The following is a 22,485-nucleotide window of genomic DNA, read 5'->3' as shown; positions in this document are numbered from 1 at the left end:
GCTTTAAAGAGTAAGCAATGGACTGTGACAGATATGCATGATATAAACCCAAAGAGAATAAGATGCCAATTTATCAAGAAAAAAAAGAAAGAAATCTAATACATGAAGAAACACATTCCTACGCCACAGGAATGTTGTCACATTTTTGTTGTTACATACATAGTTATAAATAAACATTTATACCCCACATTGTCTTTGTCATTGTCTTTGTTTGTTTTTGCTGTTTTTACCCTTTGTTCTTTACTGTGAAGCACTTTGGTTCAGCCAAGCTGTTGTAAATGTGCTATAGAAATAAACATGACTTGACTTGACTTGACATGACACGTGTATATGTAGCCCATACACATGTGTAAACCTAAATATGTTCATAAATGAAATATATGGATACATAGATATACATGACAGTGGTGGTTGGTGACTCAACAAACTGATGCATGTAGCCCATTTGTGATACATGTCAGACATACTGTATGTGTCCATATATAAAAATGTACAGGAATCATTATTTAATATAGCAAAAGATATATGGAAAACCCATATACAGTATGTGCATAGATTACATTTCCATGTGGGACTGTATTTTTTTTTTTTCCATTAAAAATGTACCGAATACCAAATTCAACACAAACATGCTTGGTTGCACAAAGAGCCAGACAGATACAGACCCATTATGTCAGTGCATATACGCATGCAAGCACACACACACGGTCACAGAGTTTTCTCTGTCTGATTGAACCTGACAGGTTGGTCCTCTATACCTGTCAGCTCCCTGTGAGCTACTGGAGCGCATGGCTGAGGTTGAAGGACTCAAACTAAGTACTGAAACCCCAGAGTGGTGCACTTCCTGTGGATCAGACCAGCCTAAAAAGACTTCTGGGCCCAGGACCACATGGCTGGCTGTCCTTGTAAAAGAAGACAAGGGGATCTGGTGTGTGTTAGCAGACCTCCTGAAACTTCACCAATTCAGCCAGGATCCTGAGTCTGATATAAAGTCTACAACAGTACAACAAGCCTGCAGGATTCTCCTCATTCGTTTTGCTCTCATACCCAAATCAGACCATTCATACTTCAGACCCCAAGACTTAGCCAGTACCACCCCAGTGATTCTGTCCTCAGGCAAAACTCCCTCTGAGCTACCTCAAATAATGCCAGAGCTGCTCCAAATTCTGGGGTTCTATAATTCTGTGATTTGTTTTCTTTAGCATCTGTATGTTTTTAGAGACACTCGATCTCCAAGATAAGGATTCAAAGTGTTTATCCCATTTTCGTAGCTCGCTCATAGAAACGCTATAGACTGTGGAAGGTTCTGTTTATTTAAAATGGTATTAAATCTCCACAGACGACGGAGTGACTGTGTTTATTTTTCTGCTATTAAGATATCTATGGTAGAGACAGGCTGACTGTTTGTTTGAGTAGCATTAGGTCTCTGGTGGTTAGGTGGCAGAGACTAAGGGGATGTGGCAGTGCTGTTCTGCCAGCGCCTCTGCTTCCTGTAATTATCTAATCCACGCACTTAGAGCTCTCTCTCCCTCTTGCTCTTTCTTTCATACACACTCTCAGTGCATTAACCTGACTTTGGATCAAGGACATCATCCTAACTTTTAATTCCACCTCTCCGGTGGTGTTAGACTGGCTCTGAAACAATCAGCTCTTTCTTTCTGTGGAGCCATATCTGCTAGCTAGCTCTTATTCGGATGACAGACTGAGACGGCAATTGAGAGTGATGGAGTAAACAGTGCGTCAGCCAGATCTTTTTTTTTTTTTTTTTCCATCCACTTTGCACTTGTCTTCAGTAATAATGAAGTGTGGCAACTGATTCCTATGAACACATACATATGCACACAAAGATGCAGTATATGCACACACAGGCACACTGACACACATTTTCATACAACAACAATTAACATGATTATACAGTGAAAGAAAGAAAAAACGGAAGGAAGAAAGAAAGAAAGAAAGAAAGAGGATGATGAACAATCATGTTCACAATAAAATAAGATGTTGATTGATTGGGTGAATTATGCATGATTGCAGTGTTATCATAAACAGCAATTGTTTGATTCTCTGATTACACAGACACACACTCAGAGGTGCCTCAGATCACACAGAGGCAGTAAAAATGTTTCTTCTCTGTCATTATGTGGAACAGCTACAGACAGCTATAGTCCCTGTTCAGCCTCCTCAGATTGACGGAAAAAGGGGATTTCCACATTTCTCTCTCCTCTGCCCAAGTCATTCTCCACATCTGCAGCCACTGAGGGTTTTGCCGTCAGCTAAGGAGCTGAGAGGGGAAGGAGGGTGTTTCTCCAACAGCAAACGAGCCAGGGAGACACACGGCCCTACTGTGCTCCCACTTCAAATGGAAAAGACAGAGCAAAAGGACTCCCTCAAGACAGACACTTTCATCGGCTGTCTGCGGGCTGCTGACTGATGCCTGAGAAGATTTGGTGCAGTGAAATCTAAATAAACCTTCTGATCTCCTCTTTATCCAAGTATGGAAACACAGTTTTCTTGCACCAGGGAGAGAATTGAGTGTGTCTGTATGTGTGTGTGTGTGTGTGTGTGTGTGTGTGTGTGTGTGTGTGTGCACATAGCACAGACTTAATTTTGATTGTAAGTCTCTGAGCAGTGAGGAGCTAAGCATTCATGTTTAGTGAAAGACACCATGATGAATGCACACAGGATACCATAAAAAAAGTTCTTTGGGAAACTTAAAAAGACATTCTAAATTTGCTAATGATAATGTAACTTTTTGCCAACACTAACTACATGTTTCTTGTCAGAAAATGTGTCTCCTTTGTCTCAAGCCATAGTTTAACTTATTGACTAATGGGACTTGAGCTGGAAGAGAAACAAAGACAAATCTTGGAGCGGGGTAGGGTAAAGGGGACATGAATAAGGAGTGAGTCTGTTCTCCTTGTGCTGCCGGGGCCTGACTGAGACTGTGGGGTCCCTGGAGGAGGGGTCAGGAGCCGAGGGGCTGGGGTGTTATGCCATTATCGGTAAAGCCTTGTGTTCCCGTATCCCCTTTTGTGGGGTGAATGATGTCACAGAGGAAAATGAAAGCCACATGGAGTGTCCAAGTAGGATGACACGGAGAGAGAGAGAGAGAGAGAAAGAGAGAGAGACTCTGAGGTGCGTTTCTCAGTAAATAAAAGTGTACTTCAGTAATGTACTCGGTGACATATATCACATCAGTAGTATAAACAACTGACAGTTGATGTTATGATTGGCCCAGGCAGACATATGCTTCTTTATCAAGCAAGACAGGTAAGCGCAAGACACATGTCATCATTAATGTTCTGTCTAAATGAAGGATTATGTTGTGTTTGACTGACATTTAATCAAACTCCATCCCCATCTGTTCCAGAGTACACCACTTCAACTGCAAGGCCTTGGAGCCCACATGAATTAGTGAAGCACAGTAACCTTGCAGGGCCTCATACTCTGTAAATAGCATCATGTGATTCATTTGCTTGAACGTGCAATTCTTTGCTTAAGCATGAACTGCTTCCTAACTACAACCTGCTTCATTTGTAAAATGAAAAAAAAAAAAAAAAACAGACAGAGTTTTCACAGAACTAAATAAGATAAAGAATGAGTGCATATGACTCAAAATGGTAGGGGTGACTAGATGAAGAACTATTTTGTGATGACTAAGAAACTAATTTTCATTTCTTGTTGACATGACGTGCAGACTTGGACAGTTTCTGATCTATGTGGTTCGGAAAAGATTGCTATAACAACTGAGCAATAAACTTCAAACATAATGGAAGTTGCGGGCTGCTGAGTGACATATCTAGAGCAATGTTCATACAGTACAAAAACAAAAGCTTCTTTAGATGCCAGAACAACTCGAATGAACTTAAACTTGATCTGACATACTAGCTGAAACAAAGTTTACTCTCATGTTTTCTAGCAGGTATTGTTTGTGTAGCAAAGACCACTGTATTATTCATGATTGCGAGTTGAAACAATCATTTCCAGTGCATTGTTTGGTGATTCAGTGTGTAAGCAGTAACCATATTCCATAGAGGGGTCCTCTTTGCTCTCCTGCAGTTTGGCATGGAGGGAGAAAGGCTGGCAAGCTGACACAGATCCGTCTGTTAAAGGAGGTGCTTCCTACTGCCAGGCTACAAGAAAACAATAGCTACTTGCCATCTCTGTGTCTTTAAGTGCTCGCCCCCACGGCTCATCCTCTGTCTCCTCATGTCTCTCTTTCTAATATCTTTGTAACTTCCTCTCTGAAGACACTGAAGAACAAACAATTTCCGTGCTTCCTCGTCCTTTCTCATGCCACAAACTTAACTCATCTATCCCTGGTCCCTTCGCAGAGAAAAGGTCAGAGAGGATATTACAGTTTCAGCAGCTGCCTTCCCCTCTGGACATCTCATTAATGAACTGGAGAGCACACACATTACACAATGGGAGAGAAAAGTACGCAAGGGCACACAGGGAGAAAATGAGAGCGAGAGAGAAAGAGAGATAGAGAGAGAGAGAGACCCTTTAACCTTTACTGACTTGGGAGTGATGATGTAGCTTAGCATCGTCATCACCTCCGTTTTTCAGGGGTTGATATAAGGGGTTGAGATAAGGTCTGTGTCTTTGCCCTGTGGCTGCGATACTAAGTGGTAAATGTTAATTACAGGTCTCTGCACATGTAGGCGGAACAGAATTAATGGGACTCCTCACTTTGCACATTAGCATTAAATAGGAAACAAAAATCCCCCCTCATTTAAGGTAGGCAGGACTTTATAACATACTGGTATTCCCCATCTGATCTCTCAGAAGAAATTTACCTACAGCTAAATCATTTAAAGGATGCAAAATATAAAGAGAGACCTTTTCTTGTCTGGAGAGGAAGGTTTAAAATTACAGCTCAGAGGGTGTGTGGGGGGGTGTCCACACATCAGTAATTGCTACCTTAGTATTCACTGTGTTCACACGCACACACACACACACACACACACACACACACACACACACACACACACAAATGCACACATATGCACCCACTATCGTACTTTTAAAAGTACAATTGGCAATGCTTGAAATTTTATAGTTTAATAGGATACATTTAAATTGCATTATGTTGAACTACCCCTTCAACCATTGTAAGTTAACATCCCCCATTCCTAGATCACACACTGACTCTAAACTCTAAAATCTATACATCAAAATAAGTGATTAGTGGGTGATTTAATGGCACCACATCAGCTCCTGTTGCCCAAATTTCACAAGTTTAGAGCGGCTGCTATAGAAAGGCAAAACTCTACAGGGAAGTTTTAACATCTGCTATACTAAGCCATTGTGCTAGCACCAGCTGAATGTGCTTTCCTACTTTCTCAAGATACAGCGCACGAGCAGGCATAAACTCAGGCAAGTGCTGGAAATTAACACTGGCGAAGCACAGCTCTTGAGTGCTTTTAGCATCTTTTGTTTGAATTTTCTGTGAGGTACACGTTGGACTAAAACAGGGGAAGGACACGAGTTTATTTATATAAGCCAACATGTATGATGTTAACCCTGTCAAAACACCCCTGACATCACTGGAAGCTTTATTCACCTTGGAATATCGCACGGACCTGCTGAACAGAAATATTTATAAATGTTACTAAATGATTATGACTTTTAAATAAACACGTCTTTGCAGAGATGCTGTGGGAATGCCTGGTCAACTTAATTACTGAGGGTTTTAGCTATGGCATGTATTTGCTGTCACGCACTTCTTACAGAACTCAGGCATGTTTTAAGGAGAGCTCTGCCATAAAATGCCTGCTGTAAAACTTGACAACTCAACTTTACAATGTTGTTTTTCAAGGATTAGAAAAATAACATGAACATTTTTTAAAAAATTTCCATTACATTGCACCCTTTCCTCAGCCAAAGGAATGATTCTCATTTCAAACAGAAGCAGCAGAAACCACTGCTGTCTCTTAAATCCACACAGATGTCTGATCTGTTCGTAAAGAGAGAATAGTTTCTGTAAGTGCATGATACCAGAACAGTAGTGCTCAACAGGTATCTATTATGTGGGTGTGGTGACATTTCTAAGCTCACAGAACCAAGGAATGCACAAATCTGTTTCATACCTGTAGTTTCAAGAATGAGGAGCTGCATAAACCACGGCTGGATTGAAAATTTGACACAGAAGAATGATGAGAGACTCTGTGTCCAATACAAACTGAAGTGCAAATTAAGTTTCAAAAACAACATTTATCCGCCTCCTTAAATTATGCAGAAGTCAGGAGTTTTCGGAAGTGACTTTGGTTTGATTAGGTCATCACTGTTTTGAAACCACTGTATCACACTCTCTGCAGCTCCATCACTGAGCCAAGCATGTGGATAGTGCTGCAGAGAAAGGAATATATGTCTATGCCTCACCACCCACCTGCAGAACACCATAACTTTGACACATGCTTGCTGTGCAAGAGGCTCATTAGTAACAGAATGGATGTTTGTCCTTAGGAAGGGCTCATTTAACTCAATGGGCATGGAGCCCTGAATTGAGCTGCCAAAAGCCTGAAAGCTAGACCAAGAAGGCCCAGAACCACTTTTTTTATGGCTAGTAGAACAAAACATACATTCTACTTTCTGTTCAGTGGTGAGCACATCTCACTGCTGGGCATTTCTACAGATAATCCTACCTGGATTAAGGATATTGATTGACTAAAAGCCCAAGCAATTGAGGTGCATTACCATCTCATAACTTGTGTTTAAAATCTTTGGGGGCTCTGCAGCCAAACCAAGGGTCAGTTCTGCTCTAAAGACAGCAGGCAATTTGTGATTGTAACTTAAGACTCAGTGAGCTTTAGGTAATAACCCTCTGGAACGTAACTTAATTGGAAATGTAAGCAATTGGGAAGAATGCTCGGGATGAAAGCGGAACAAATGTGTTTGGAAAAATCTTCACTGATCCAGAAGTGTAGAGGAGAAGATGGGAAATAGATGAAAGGGAGATAATAATAATTTCATGCCATGTGCGAAGTGTGTCTAACATCAAAGCTAAGAGAGATCCATACTTCATGGTAGAAGCACTGTCCTTGAAACATCTAATAATGTACCCGAAGGAATTCATTCCCAGAAATCAAGAGAACGTTAATATGAGAACAGCTACTTATTGAAAAAGAGACAGATTTCTATTGATCCCTCTCTAGCATCTGGGCATCTGACCAGAGTGGGTTAAATATATCTTACAGTAGCAGTGTAATTAATGACTTGTCATTATCACTCTCTTTGTCAATGGGGAGCATCAAACTGACATTACACTAGTTCTTCCACTCTGCTTTTATGCCAGAATGTTATGGTAATATTTTCTTAGTCTTAAGGGTGAATAGTTAAACCACATCCCTCTCCATCCCCCTGAACTGTGTCCAAGCCATAAGCGTGTGAAGAATTCACACTATTCCGTATGTGTGTGTGTGTGTGTGTGTGTGTGTGTGTGTGTGTGTATATGTATGCATGTCAATATGGGTTTGTGTGAGCTTATGGGTGTGTGCAAAAAACATTGGCCATGGCCATGAGGCATATATTAAGGCTTAGATGTTTTTCATTCCATAATGATAGGATCCAACTGCAGCCCTTCATAGCACTCTGCACAAGCCAGAACGTGTATCAGAGAGAGAGAGAGAGAGAGAGAGAGAGAGAGAGAGAGAGAGAGGTGGGATGTCAGTCATCATAGCAGCTCTGCCCTCAGGCGGCTAATGAATTGGGTGATATATGAAAGTCAAGGTTATTACAGATATTGATGTGGCATTTATGACTAAGCACATCAGCGCAGTTCTGCTCACTCTGTTGATATGCAAACTTAACATTCTGCCAGAGGTCCTTGGATCTTGCTCTCTCACCCTCTTTCTCTTTCCTCTATTCATTCTGTAGTTTGCTTAATATCTGTTTTCCTTTAATGCTTTAGTTGGAAAATTGTCTCCAACTGGATGATTTGATTTTCTTCAGGCTGTCGTAACCCACAGTACAAATAGGGATGGAAATAAAACACAGAGAGCACCACACAACAGTAACGCAAGCTCTCCTCACACCTGCAACTTATAGACCAGATCAGTCAGCTCCCCATAAGCAACTCAGAGCACTGTATTTATGATTTATCGACCACCCAAATTCCACACCTATATTCAAGCGTGACTAACAGGCTTATGTGGAATCGTCACCTTCTGTTACCATAGAGATCAAAGAGATCTTTGTTGGGAAAATTGGAATGTTTACTATTTACTCAGAAGTTTTATCTACAAAGAGAGGACCCTCATTGTTCTCTGAGATACACAGTAAACAATCACTCTGCATACCAGTACATACATATCCATATCACACACTCCCACACAGAAGTGCACACACACTCTCTCTCAGATACTAACATACAGTAACCACATCTATTCCCATGTCCAGCCACCCGCTCTATCAGTCCACCACTATGGCATGAGAGAAAGCCACATTGTGAATTCTCAGCCACCGTGGCTGTGGATCAAAACAAACTAGAATCAGCAGCAAGGAGACGACCACAGGCTCCTTGAACATCAGCTCACAACAGTCGGAGAGAAAAAGTATGCACTTGACAAAGTCATAGCAGAGGTTCACCCCTCTTAGAGCGGCGCTCTTGATGACTGTTTCTCCACCGGCTAAAACATAAATCACAGATAGCAATCCATAACAATCCCATTAGACAGTTACAATAACCCGCGGGTTTCTTTTGCTCAGAGGATGGCGCTTTCAAAATGACACGACGGAGGCTGACCCCCTTTTTTTTTCCATAGCAACAGACTTAAATTCCTTTCTGTTTTCTTTTTGAAATAGTTTTATTTGGTGAATTGCTTATAGCTCCAGCGCACATGTCATAAACCATGTCAAGAGTGGAAGCTCGGTCCAGTCTCATTATAGCTGAGCTAGGTTTTGTTTTGTTTTGAAGAAACTGTATGTTAGGATTGGGACTTAAAATCACCTATACATCAGTGAGTAAATATTCAGTGAGGCAATTCCACCAGGAATGTTGAGAATGCCATAAAGAATCCTAGCAGCCTGATGTTGAGAGTAGACGTCCTTTAAAGTGTGCAACAGTAAGTGCGGAGAATTCAGTTGGCGCTGTTACACCTGTCTTACTCTAAATCTATCATGAGGGCACTGGGTGAAGAATGCTTTCCATTCAGGTAGCATTAACTAGTCTGCACAGTTCTGAATACCCTGTTGTATCACCTGAAGACTTTTTGGCCTTTTTATTGTTGCTCTACCACAAAGCATGTGAATCACTGCATTGTTTCCAAAAAAATATTTTATCAAACTAAATTAAAAATAGCAGGTATTTCTCACCTTTATGGGAGAGCCGTATCCTTGGGTAGATGCTGTGGGGTGTGTGCGCTGTGCTCGGCAGAACAAAATACAGCAGCATCACTGCCAGATACACAGTCCTGATACACTTTGCCATCCTAATCAAGACACATGCACCAAGTTCATGAACACAGTCAGCCTGAAAGTGGCAAGTCCATTCAGTATGTGCCAGCAGAAAAAGTCTATGAGAAGATGGAGAGTCTGCTGTTCATATGATTAGCAAGTCCCCGTGATCAATGCTAAAAAAAGAAAAAATCCTCAGGTGCAAGAATCCCAATGGAGCCTACACAGAGATGAAAATCCACTTTCTGATGATCACCATAATGTGAAAAACTAGAGATATTTCTGCAGTGTCTATACAGTCTCTGCCTTCCCCTATAGAAGTCTGCTGAAAGCTGCATCCACCCACTGACTCAGTGGACAGGAGAAGGCTCTGGCTATTCTCCTTCTTTGGTCTTAGCAACCAGGGAGAAGAGAAGTCCAGTTGCTACATTCATGCCGCAGTGCCCACTGCTGATCTCCGTCCATATGTCAGTCCGTCTGTTTGTTTGCTTGTCTGTGTGTCCGGCTGTGGCTCTCTAAAGCTCAGATCCACTCTCTCTGCTCTGATTTTTTTTTGTTAAAGCAAATCTATGAGCTGAGTCCAAACCAAGGTGTAGGAGCTGAGAGCTGCTGATGTGTAAGACTTCTCTGTGTCTGTCTGTCCCAGCAGGCAGGCAGGCAGGCAGGCAGGCAGGCAGGCAGGCAGAGCTGGGCTGCTGTACTGTATCTTCAGACTGCGTTCCTCCTCTAGGGTCCACTGAAGCCAGTCATTCTCTGGACGAGAGCCCAGGAAAGGCAGAGTGGGAGAGGGGAGGAGTGGGGAGCCTCGTGCCTGGCGTGCGGTCTCCCTGCGCTGGTGAGGAAAGTGAAGCTAGCTCCTAACTCTGCACACGCTTGTACAGACAGGGAGGATCCAAACCTCACTTAAAACCTCAGTGAGTCAGCTAAGCTGGTTTCTACCACTGCTACTGATCTGGGCAGAGGATACCTGCCAGGGGAGGTAGTGTTACGTGTGTGTGTGAGAGAGAGTGTGTGTGTGTGTGTGTGTGTGTGTCTGTGTGTGTGTTTGTGTGTGTGTGTGTGTGTGTGTGTGTGTGTGTGTGTGTGTGTGTGTGTTGTCGTTGTTTTTGTGGTGTGAATGGGGAAGTATGTTTGTGTGTGTGGTAGTGTGGTGTTGTGAGTGTGTTTCAGCTTGAAATCCTGAAAATTGCATGTGCCTTCTCAAGACTTGAGTCTCTCCCTCTCTCGCTCTCTCTCTCTCTCTCTCTCTCTCTTGCTCTCTCTCTCTCTCTCTCTCTCGCCCCTCAGACAGCTGGATTGAGTGAGTGCGCTGTGTCTCCCAGGCAGGCTCTCTAAGACTCTCCCCGACTCTCCTGTAAGAAATACTGCCTCTCATGTCACTCTCCAGACCACCCCTCGCTCCTTTTCTTCCCTCGCCCTCCTCCTCCACCACCTCCTCTTCTCTCCTACTTCCACTGCATTAACATGGATCCAAGCCAAGGTCTTCAGTCTCTTAAATATAGCTCCGTTTTTATGTTGAATCACTGCTCTGTTTATGCTATTGTATGTGGATAATCATTATCATTGTGATTGTCTTTACCGTGAATTTTCATGTACAAGGCTTCTTTCATGGCAATTTTCTCTCTCCTATCCATTTAATCTCTCCCTCTGTTTATCTGTCTTCCCACCTCTCTCACTCCCCAATTCTGTGAAACCCTGTTATTAGTGTCCCCTTGTCTCCAATGCTTCCTCCTTTTATGTATTATACCTCTCTCTCTCTCTCTCTCTCTCTCTCTCTCTCTCTTTCTCTATTACTGTGTGTCCATGTTTGTGTGTGAGCACAGGTATTGTCAGCATTGTGTAAAATATTTATGCCGCACTCATTGTCATGCAGACCTCTTTTGTGTCTTTGTAGTCTTTTGTTTTGGCTCTTTTCACAAGGTCCAAAAGAGACCTTCAGCTTTCTGAATTTGATTAGCACAGAGACACACACAGAGAGGGACACACACAGACACACTTACTCACTCAATCACTAAAATGAAAGTTATAGCCGCGACGCAACTGGATTCATTATTGAATTTGCACATATCCCAGAGGAATGTCGCAAAGGCGTTCAGTTACTGGAGCCGCCGGTCTCTTCTAAGCCTCTGTGCAATACATCTGTTTCTCTCCGTCTCTCCTTCTCATGGTTTTGTGGTGACACACATATTAACTCACGCTCAATCCTACCAAGGAAACATTCCATCAGTCTGGAAAGAGGAAAAAATAGTTTTCCAGTTTTGTTCAAAGTTTGCAAAACTGTGTCTGGTTCATAATAAGACATAGTCTTTCAGTTATTTGAGAGATTATGGGATATGGTACGGACAATCTGCAGTGATGATATACATGTATATTTAGAATGCTACAATGAACTGTGAATACAGCCAGTACACTGAATGTAATGGTATTACAAACCTATTTAAAGGCAAATAATGACAAATGATGGACAAATAATGATGAAGCAAAATAGGTGAATAAATGACAGGGAAGAGACAGGACTGAGAAAAAGACAGGCATGCAGACAAAGACACCAGCAGACTCTGAATGCCAATGTGTGCCAACAAACTATGAACCTATATATTTGTATGCTTCTGATATGAAATTAAATTGAATGCATTGGGCTATAGCAGCTGCCCCCGCCCCTTTTACCCCCCCTAAGATCTGATGACTCTAACTCCCACGTTGCACCTGTTCACTGCCAGAACAGAAGGACTTTGTATGTGGAGGTCTAACAGCATACACTATCTCTGTTATTCCATTGCCTGTTGCAATTATAGACTCTCATCTGTTGTTGAGGGTGAGACAAATGTTCACAGCTTTTGTTGAGTTGACAGTATTTGAGTGACTGTGACAGAATTTTGTCAGTTTGAGCCTTACAATGCAGAATAAGGCGAACTAACCAACCCAGGTGTATAGCTGAGGACATTTCTGCATTGACATTTCCCGTCTTTATGAGCAGCGGTCTGGGAGGTGTTCATTTCCTATCTCCTCTTAAGCAGCTACTTCAGATTAATGATCATTGCCAGAGGCTAATGCATGTCCATTGAACATAGCATCCCCTTGCTCACACCAGCACCTCTGTGACTGAATGGGTCTCTCCTGCCTTCAACTAGTCTAATAACAGTCATCAGTCAGAAATCTGCCTCAGACCAGACACAGCAAGATCCCATTCCCCATCCTCTCCCCTCACTCTTTACAATTCCTCCCTCCCTCTATCCCCTTTTCCCTCCCCTCCACTCTTGATTTGTGTTGTACTTTCAGGCCTTGATGTTTCCATTAGTGTGATTCCTGCTGCAGTAGCTTGTACCAAGGTCCCTCCCACGCAGCACTCCTCCACACAGTAACCATCTCAGCAGCCATATACCCACTTTATCATCTTCATTGAAATCTGTCCTCTTATGTGCGTCCCTGGGATTCCTCCAATAGCTGGCATTCCAGATAGACTAGCCAGCCAAATAACTGCTCTGATCCCTCTTTTATTCAACATCCTTAGCCAGCGTGAATAGAGGCGATATCGCGTCCAAATTACCTGAGGTTTGTAAGCGTGTCAAATATATGAGACAGTAATATTCATGGATCCACATTTGACCTACACAAGAGTAAATGCCTTCCACTTTTATAGGAAGCCTGGGTTTGTGAAAAGACTGTTTGATTGAGTGTTGATGTCTAGTGTTTGTTTTAATAGGCCGTGTCCAAACGTCTGGCGGTGTTCCTTTCATGCTCTCTGAACACGGAAAATATTTTCATTCATGTTAATGCTGTGTCAATATCCGCTCCTGTTCAACAGCAGCCGCCCCCACCTCCTGTTACACCCACAGAGACACTCACACTCACACACACACACACACACACACACACACACACACACAGGGTATGCTATGTCTATGCAATTGCCTTTATGCCTGTTTAAGTGTGGTGTGTAACTGTGTAAGAGAGAAAAAGAAACATAGATAAGCGTAAGTGGGGGTATGTGTGTGTATACGTGTGTGTATGTGTGCGTGTGTGTGTGTGTGTCTACTATTGACCACCTGCAGGGCTCTCCCCTCAGCTCAAGAGAGGTCAGGTTATGAATGCCTCTGGTCTCCCTCTGCAACAGAAGCAGTGCTCTGAGGATCCAGTGTTTCCAAGCCTCTAGACACTCTGGCCGTTTACACAGGTGGCTATCATATGGCCACTGAGGCACATCCCCAATGCACACACAAACTACGGAGAGATCAGTCGGAATTTGAACACAGGTAATGATTATTGTTCACTCGCGGTATATCATAGTGCCTCTATCTGTATATTATATTACATGAGTGGCTGGGTAACAAAAACTCACCAGGACATGAGGATGTTTATTCTCTCTCTGTGGTTTGTGGGCTCTATCATACAGATCATGTTGCATTGTGTGTGATACCATGCAGAGAGAGTAAGTTACTATGGCGAGTTAGCTACTGGCAGAGGGGCAGGCAGTGGAGGATAGGTCTAGCCCTACTTTGACTGAGAAGCCAGGTGTGTTATGGTTGGCTTGGCTGTGTCTGCTGAGTGCAAACATCACATTTTAAAACCCATTAGGCGAGCACACCTTCACACATTCAATAAGAATCCACACACACACACTGAAGCAATCACTTCCCCCGTGTCTGTGGATAAGTGGAACGAGTCTGTATATATCCTGTTGCATACCATTACTTCCAAATTCGTCTCATCTTCTGAAGTGATACAGTTAAGCCCTGGGGTGAAGTGAGGCCCAGAGTAGCTGTATACCTCAAATGAGTATCAGCAGCACCACAGTATGGTAAATCCACTCTCTCTTTGGCAAATATGAGACCAGAAACCAAAGCATGTCACCCGAGCATCCGTTATCACAGGGAAGCTACATCACCACCATCTTGGCTTTCTTTCCTTCCTGTGATCCAGCTCTAAGGACATATTTCTACGTTATAGGGTTGGTAATGGGAAACCCAGGCCAGGCCAGCTCCTATGCTCCACAGTCACACATGGTGAAGAGGAGGAATGGGCTACGCCTCTGGAGTGATATGTGGAAGTGATTGTCTGGCCTCCTGTGCATCCTCATCCATCATCATGCTAACTGCAGTCACATATTCCACAGGAGAGAGAGAGAGAGAGAGAGAGAGAGTGTGTGTGTGTGTGTGTGTGTGTGTGTGTGTGTGTGTATTTGGGTGAAGGTGCGTGAGTATTGTGTGCCTGTGTTTATGTATTTTCAGGTGTGATTAAGGATGTTTTCGCACATGTGTAATGGATGACAAAGCAGACTGACATGTGGAAGTGCCCAGTCAGCCTCCTGTGCTTTGTCATTTGTCATGCTTGGCACAGTGACGTGTTTGTATTTATGCAGGCAAGTTCAGGGCTGGGAATTGAAAAAACAGGCAGGTGAAAAGCTTCTCGACACGGTCTTTGTTATGGCAGCTTCACATAGGGTTAGTTATGACCACTGTTACCAGCAATACTTAAGACAGATAAAATAAGAATGGTGACAAGCACAGGCCACACATCTGACTTAAGCATCGAGTTAATGCTGTTTTTCCAAGTGCAGTGAATTTCTGCCTCCCTGCAGTTATTTCTACACAAAGACACAAACATTGCATTTGTACATTAATCTGAGAGTACATGAGTGAATTTAGGGGAAACAAATAAGTTTGCTTGTTACATGGGGAAATACAGTAGAGATATATAGAGAAACTGTTATCTAATTGTGACCACAGGGGTGAATACATGTGATATGCATGTGTTTTTATGCGTGTACGTGACTGTGTGAAGAAAAGAATGCATGCATACATCTCTGCATTTGCTTGTCCTTGTCTGTGTGGGACAGTGTGTGTGTGTTTGTATGCATGTGTCTGTGTTTATGAGGTATGAGTAGTGACATGTAAATTGAACCTCTGTGCTGCCATCCTGTTCCAGAGGACGACCACCATGCATTGCTGCTAGAAGGCAAATACTGCGGCATTTTCTATCTGTCTTCATGGTCTGATTTTGGGCTTTGAAGTGACTCAGAAGCAATAAGTCGTCCTGAAAACCCTATATAGGATGACTGTCTGCAACCAATAAAAGCCAGCTTTTACATTCAAACCCTGACATTAATTGCCTAACCAATTTGACAAATAAACATCCCTTTATATGAAAAAAGAGACGACCCCTGTTTGATGTAGCACAGCAGAAACTGAAACAAAATTAGTTTAATCGAGACCAAATGCTGGGAAAGAGCAATACAGATCCACAGCATTGAATTGAGAATATGAGTCATACTCTGGGTGTATCTGTAAGCCTGTATTTCCAGGCTAGACTTCTCGCTCAGAAAATTATGGGCATGTGTGGTGCTCCTGCATTTTTGACTCCTACAAATCCCAGACACACTTCACATCAACACCTTGTCCTAGTGTGAACTCAGGCCTTGCATACATCAAGAGAACAGAGGTGTTAGACAACCTGAAGTGTTAATGACTTACACTATGCTTCAGTTGCAAACATTGCTCACACTGATGTGCATGCATTCTCACATTGTGGATAGTGAGGATGAATGTAAGTGGGCACATCAGATTTGGGTAGGAACTATCAGAGCTAATGCTTATTCCAGATGTATTTTTCCCTCTGGCAGAAATAACAGTTAACCTGCTAACCTACACTATATCACCCTGACTGGGTGAAATGGTGCTATCAGTGACCTGTGTCAGAATCTCCTGTTAATTCATTTAGAGATGTCACAAAGTTTACATTTGCCCTAACTCTGATTAATAACCTTGGGCAGGCTTTTGGATTACAATGTGACATATGCCAGAGATTTCTAAACACATGCATGCCCACATGTAGACACAATCATGTAGATGCACACCACACATCTGCACATACACACACAGAGCCGACTCCCCACACAAACATACACTTGCAAACAAAGATGAAGGAGACCGTAACAAAACCATGGAAAAAACATAAGAGTCTTTTGTCTCCAACTTTGCCAAACTTCATAAAGCTTACACCAACTTCAGCAACTGCCTAAGTCCAACTAAAACAATGCAATTTCTTTCCTATAGTTCTACACTAATGAGGAAATGAAAACAAAAACACTAGGAAGTCTTGTACACCATAAGTGATGAATAAGTTCTTTGCACACACTAAGCTGCAATGTGGTTTCCCAATAATTTTTTTTTTTCAATTTGTTTGAGACGCCAGCGTCGGCCTGATGGATGGACTGTATGCCTGTTGTCTGCATTCTAAGACGCTCTTTTTCATGCTCCTAAACCTCCAACCATTGTTTTTCACTTCATGTGTCCATAATTAGTGGACTGACAATTCCACAAAACCATGGCAAGCTCCACTTTGCCTCTGAGGGGAAGTGGAGATAAACATTTGGGTTTTCAAAGTCAACAAAATCTACTCTTTATGAGAACTGACAAACTTTTTCCCTGAACAAAACACCCCAGGTTTGGGTCACATATTTTGAGCCACCAGTATAACAACACATTATTGTGTATGTGTGTCTGAAGTACACACCATACGTTGTGGACTAAATTAGGTGAGGATAACATTTCTCCTGAATTGTGTGGCAATACCACAGATATTTTCATCTGTTTTTAATGTGAGAGGTTTAGCTAGTGGGCAGGTTTGGGCAACCAAGATTTAAAATATTAAACTGAAAGGTTAGGATTAGTACTGAGATTAGGATTAGGATTAGGATTAGGGTTGTGTTGGGGTTAAGGTTAGGCATACAAAACAGCTCTGTTTAGGATTCAGGAAAGGCTTTGGTGATGGTTAAAAAAGGACAGTTTTATCTTAAAATTCATTTCACTTCACAGCCTTCACTCACAGCTGAACATTTTTCGGTGTGAGCTTGTCTAACCTAGTTTGTCAGAGCTGAGGGCAAACATACTTATCCACCTACTCCAGCTCTATTTTCAGGTCAGACCACTCTCCCCTTAATATTTTCACAAACATATTTTGTTAACTTCTCTTGCTTAAAGCATATACAGTATAGATCCATTACACATTACATTGTCATGATGTGAAAGGGTTGGCTATTGGTTATATTTAGGCAAATAAACAACTTTGGTTGAGGTTCAGATTAAGGTTAGGGCTAAAATAAAGGTTAAGCAACTAAAACAAGTCAAGGTTGGGGTTAGGGTAAGTCGGCTAAAATAACTTATTAAGGTAAAGCAAGTGTTTGGTTGATATTAAGGTTAAATAAATAAATAAATAAATACACCACCATTGACACCAAAAATCTTTGTAGTATGAGGTGGGAAACAGAGCTGGGTCATCGGAGTTGAAGGCACATATAAACTCCCATCCACAAACCTCATCACAACAACCCATAAACCAACAGAAGTATTATTTCTATGTTAAACAAACTGTTTCAAGTCTGCCCCTAGTGCCCCTGTTTCTTACACTGCTGGGTTCAAAGGCTCCATTTAAACATGCCTGTATTTTGATAAGCTCCAGCTATGGTGGATTCAGTTGTCTTCAAATCAGGAGGCGGTAATTCTTTATCCTGCTAATGCGCTGTAAGTAGGACTGAATTTTCATCCAGAATGACACCAAGCTTAAGTTCCCTCCTTTTTTCTAAGCCCTCCACTAGCTGATGTGTTCCAGGAGCTCCAGCCAAACCTAACTTAAGCAGATCTCAATTAGTTGCAGGTTAAAAGTGTGCAGGGGGGGCAGCCAAGACACATAGCAGGCTGCCTGTGAGCTAGACACATTTCTCTGGGTAAAATGACCTCTGCTCTTTGGTGTGTAGGACTTTGACCCATCTCAGGGTGAGCTGAGGTCAGCCCAGGGGCCTCATTCACCCCCTGTCTGATCCTATCTCATCACTGCTCCTTTCAACAGCATCCATGCCTTTGTTTTCCCGGCCCGTTCTCATACATTTAGCCCGATAACTTCTTCAGTCAGCGGCTTTGAAGGCCCGGAAGATATTTTATCATTATCTCTTTTCCATCTCCACCTTTTCCTCTGGCCGGTTCTCATTCCAATTACCACTTATTACACTGAGTGCATGTCAAAGAAGGTGTATGCGTGTAAGAATTGGCAAACTGTGGATTTTCCTTACAGTGTGAAAAAACAGTGTAAACTCTTTCTATGAGACATGAGGCCAAACATACCATCCCGTCCCGACACTGTCCTCCACCCATCCAAGAATCAGTCGTGATGTGGTAGATAAACACTCAGTAGCACATTCTGGCCAACACTAACAGTGGCCTGCCAAGACAATACACAGCCCCGTACACACACACCTTGCACCACTGTGCTTGCATATCATTGCCTTTGGATAAACCCTTCAAGGGGCACACAAACAGAGAGGTAGGATGAAATGACTTCCTGACCATTCATGGCAAAGTTTACTCCCAGTTAATTGTATGTTTATGCATCCACTTGATGAGCGAAGTGTTACAAGCAAAGGAAGAAAAACAGGTCCATTTTTCTGTGTCTGCTAGATGTGTGAAGTTTCTCAAAATGAAGCCCTTCATCAGACAACTGCTGTGCCAGAAAATATGTTGACTTGATATAATTGTGATAATGTTCACAGTTAAGATGGTAAAGATTTGAAGGATTTTTATCTCATCATCTGGCTGAAGAGAAGATTACATCTTCTATACCTTAAAAGGAAGGAAGAAAACTCCAAGTGAGTGCTGTGTCTGTATGTGCATGCACATTCTTGTGTGTTACAAAGTCATAAAAATAACATTGAAGTTGGCCTTTTCCATGTAGGAAATGAGCTAAAGGTCTTGTCATACCTCCAGTCTAAATCTCCTGTGCCATTCTGTCACTCAAAGCACAAAAACGCTAGTGAGGTTTCTGCCAACTCTACAGCACACCACCGTTGTGACTGCTGCCAAGCTGCCAACATTAAATTCACTGTCCTCTCTTTTACCCGAGGCAAGGGATGTGCCCCTGCATGCTAACACATCACTAACACACTACCAAACTCAGAAGCAGAGAACACACACACACACACACACCACACACACAGAGCTAACCTGTCCGTGCTTCGAGGCAATACCAAACGATGATCAAGTAAATCCCCCTCCTCAGCCTGAAGAATTAGATTTTCCAGAAAATCACCGTCTCCTCACATACACACACACACACATGCACACACACCGCCACCACTGACCCGGTGACGGCAGACAGGGACACTGCCAGAATCCTACAAGCCTTTGATAAGTGACAGCTGGAGGAGAAAGAAACGTTCATTACCTCACCCCTTAGTGCACTGTGATACACCATACTATACTATAATGTAGCAGAACAGAGGTATGACATTATGAATGTTATTTATTGCCTGACTAATCGGCTGGATGCTGTCAGGGGTCATTCTGCAGTTGGGTAAACGTCAGACAGATTGTGGGTGAGTGGGTCTTGTTTGACTGCAATGGTGTTGTGGACGTCTCCAGCTCTCCTGGACTGCGCTGCGTGCTGTGTGATGACCCCTTGGGAAAATAACGAAAGTCAGTGTTGTGAATCTTCATTGCAAGGCCGCTGGTTTACATTGTGACCCAGATCCAAAGGTCAGTAAACATACTTGGACCAACACCGTAATGCTAAGGCTGGATCCTCCTCTGCTTTTGGTATTTTTCCGACCACCTTCCCGATAAATCAAACTGATGTCTTTAGTGGTGACCCATAACAAACCACCTGGATCCCACTGGTGATTTGTGCATGTGTGTGCATCTGTGTGTGTCCTTACGCTTGTGTGTGTTAGAGGCATAGTCATCTTTTCCAGTCGAACCCTACAGGGCCAGGTGAAGCATCAACCCAGCATATTGTCACTAGTGTGTAATAAATGGCCCTATCTCTGCTCCATTTCACTTTTCCCAAGCCTCCTGATAAGAGGGAATGGGCTGATCTCTCTTCCCCCCACCGCTGCAGTAAAGGATGCAGCTGCTGTAAAGGATGACGACTGTCCCAGGGAAGTAGGAGTCCTATGCACTTGTGTTTGTCTGAGTGTAGACGTGTGCTCTTACATATGCACTCAGCTGCCTCCCATATGACTCCCACCCTCTCATAACTTCTCTTGCCAAGAGCCTGTACCTGTACAAGATGAGTTTCAAATGGAGATAAAACAGACAAGCTGGGTAATCCCACTGAAGTTTCTTTAGATCTCTCTCCAGTTGCACTGTTTCTGAACTGGCTCTTGAATACATAAGCTAATGTGCTTCTAATACATGCAACTCTTATGAAAACTTCTGAAAAGGTTTGCACAAACACTTGCTGCTTCTATGACCATTAATTCCATAAAAACACACTGACTCCAAACATCAGAGCTGTTTCAGCATAATAAAAATATCAACAAGAGCATTATTAACCTTTCCCCAATCTCTTTAGTCTCACTCTCCCACCCTGTCGTTCATGTGTCGGATTTTCCATTGAGCGTATTGGTCCTTTGTGTGAGTGTCAGGGCGGTCCTTTTCATTCATGCGTGGCCTTGGCTGGGAGGAATGGGGCGACTGCTATTTTCCATCAGGTCAGCTAGGATGCTGGAGCTGAACCATAGTGATAAAGGTCCCCTCAGCCACTGGAGGGCAGTCACGCTCTGCTGTACAGGTATGAAAGCAGTGCTGAAGAGCAATTGCTTTTCAAATCAAAGACACTGGCAGATGGAGACAGACAATATCTATTTTATAGAAAGACAATGAGGAAAGCCAGAAATTATGTATAAAAGCTATGGCCCCAACAATTTTGCCAAGACTCTGTGGTGACAAGAAACTGTGAAACCCTGCATTTTTGATTCATAGAGAGTGTTGTTTGTACATGCTCATACTCTCTTTCTCTCTGAGCCACACACACACACACACACACACACACACACAACCACACACATTCACACATACACACAAACCTCCTTCAAACAGTTCACTAAAAGAGTTCACTATGGTAACAGCAGCCCATTTCAAGTGTTATCAGGAGAGCGCCGAAAAACATATTTTCCTCTTTCATCCCTCCATGGTTACTGCTGACACACTCTCATGGGTGTCCTTCCCCTGCTCTCTCTGAATGCATTCATCTCTTTCCATGAGCATACATGTTTTTGTGTGTGTGTCAGCCGTCCCAACAGACTATAACTGCACCAGAACTTCCGTATAATGTTCCCTTTGAAACATTTGAGACAGTGTGGAGTGGACCTCATGAGATCCCCTTGCGCTAGTTGAGTTAACTCTGGAGGTCAAGGTCAAAAAGCAGCTAGACAAATACTGACTGACCTTTGTTGCTGTGATCGGACAAATTTATTATGTTGGGAACAGCCATTTCCAATATGCATCAGTATCAGTATTAACATTGTAAAATAATAAGGAAAGGTTGTTTGTTTTGCTTAGATTTAAAAGATCAAACACAAAAGACTGACACACTTGTCTAAAGCAGGGATTCCCAAATCATTTCAGCATGACACCCAAAAGAGAAATCTGGAGCCTCCTCGGGACACAAACCTAAACACCAAAAATACATCATGAATTGTCATAGGATCATTTATAAACTACTGATTAAGAACACAATGATGTGGATTTAAAATGTATATGAAATTATCTAATGAGAGAGAGGAGATTATTATTAAAAAATCACTCTAACTTGTCCCCGCCACATTAGACTGACATCTAGACTTGACATCATGCATGTGATCAGGAGTGAGGGAATCACAAATGTCACAATTAATTTTGGCAAACACTGGGCCTAAGGTACAAGATGCAAAATTGCCAACGGTCAGCTGATTTGAGGACCCTTTTAGACTCAACACACACAAAAAAATGTGAAATAAGCACATGATCCATCTGTGAGTCCATCTGATGATGAGAAAGGTGTAGACTCTACCATGCAATTTCATGCTTATTCTACAGTTCCATAAGCTGAGTCTAAAGTGTACTCACGTTAGTCGATTCACAGCAAAGGTGCATAATGCACCTTTAAACACAGATGAACCGTGTTTTTCCCCTTCAAGTCAGGTTGAGTGTGTTTTTGTATTTCTACCACCAGGGAGCAGTAGTGCTCCACTTGACTGTATCACCGTATATCTTCTTGTCTTGTTGTGAAATGTGTTGAAACAAAGTATTTTCTGCCCTCAGAAACTATAAATTATGTTTA

This window comes from Myripristis murdjan, chromosome 6, assembly GCF_902150065.1.
Source record: "Myripristis murdjan chromosome 6, fMyrMur1.1, whole genome shotgun sequence".
In the NCBI taxonomy this organism is placed as follows: domain Eukaryota; kingdom Metazoa; phylum Chordata; class Actinopteri; order Holocentriformes; family Holocentridae; genus Myripristis; species Myripristis murdjan.
This window is presented reverse-complemented; position numbering follows the sequence as displayed.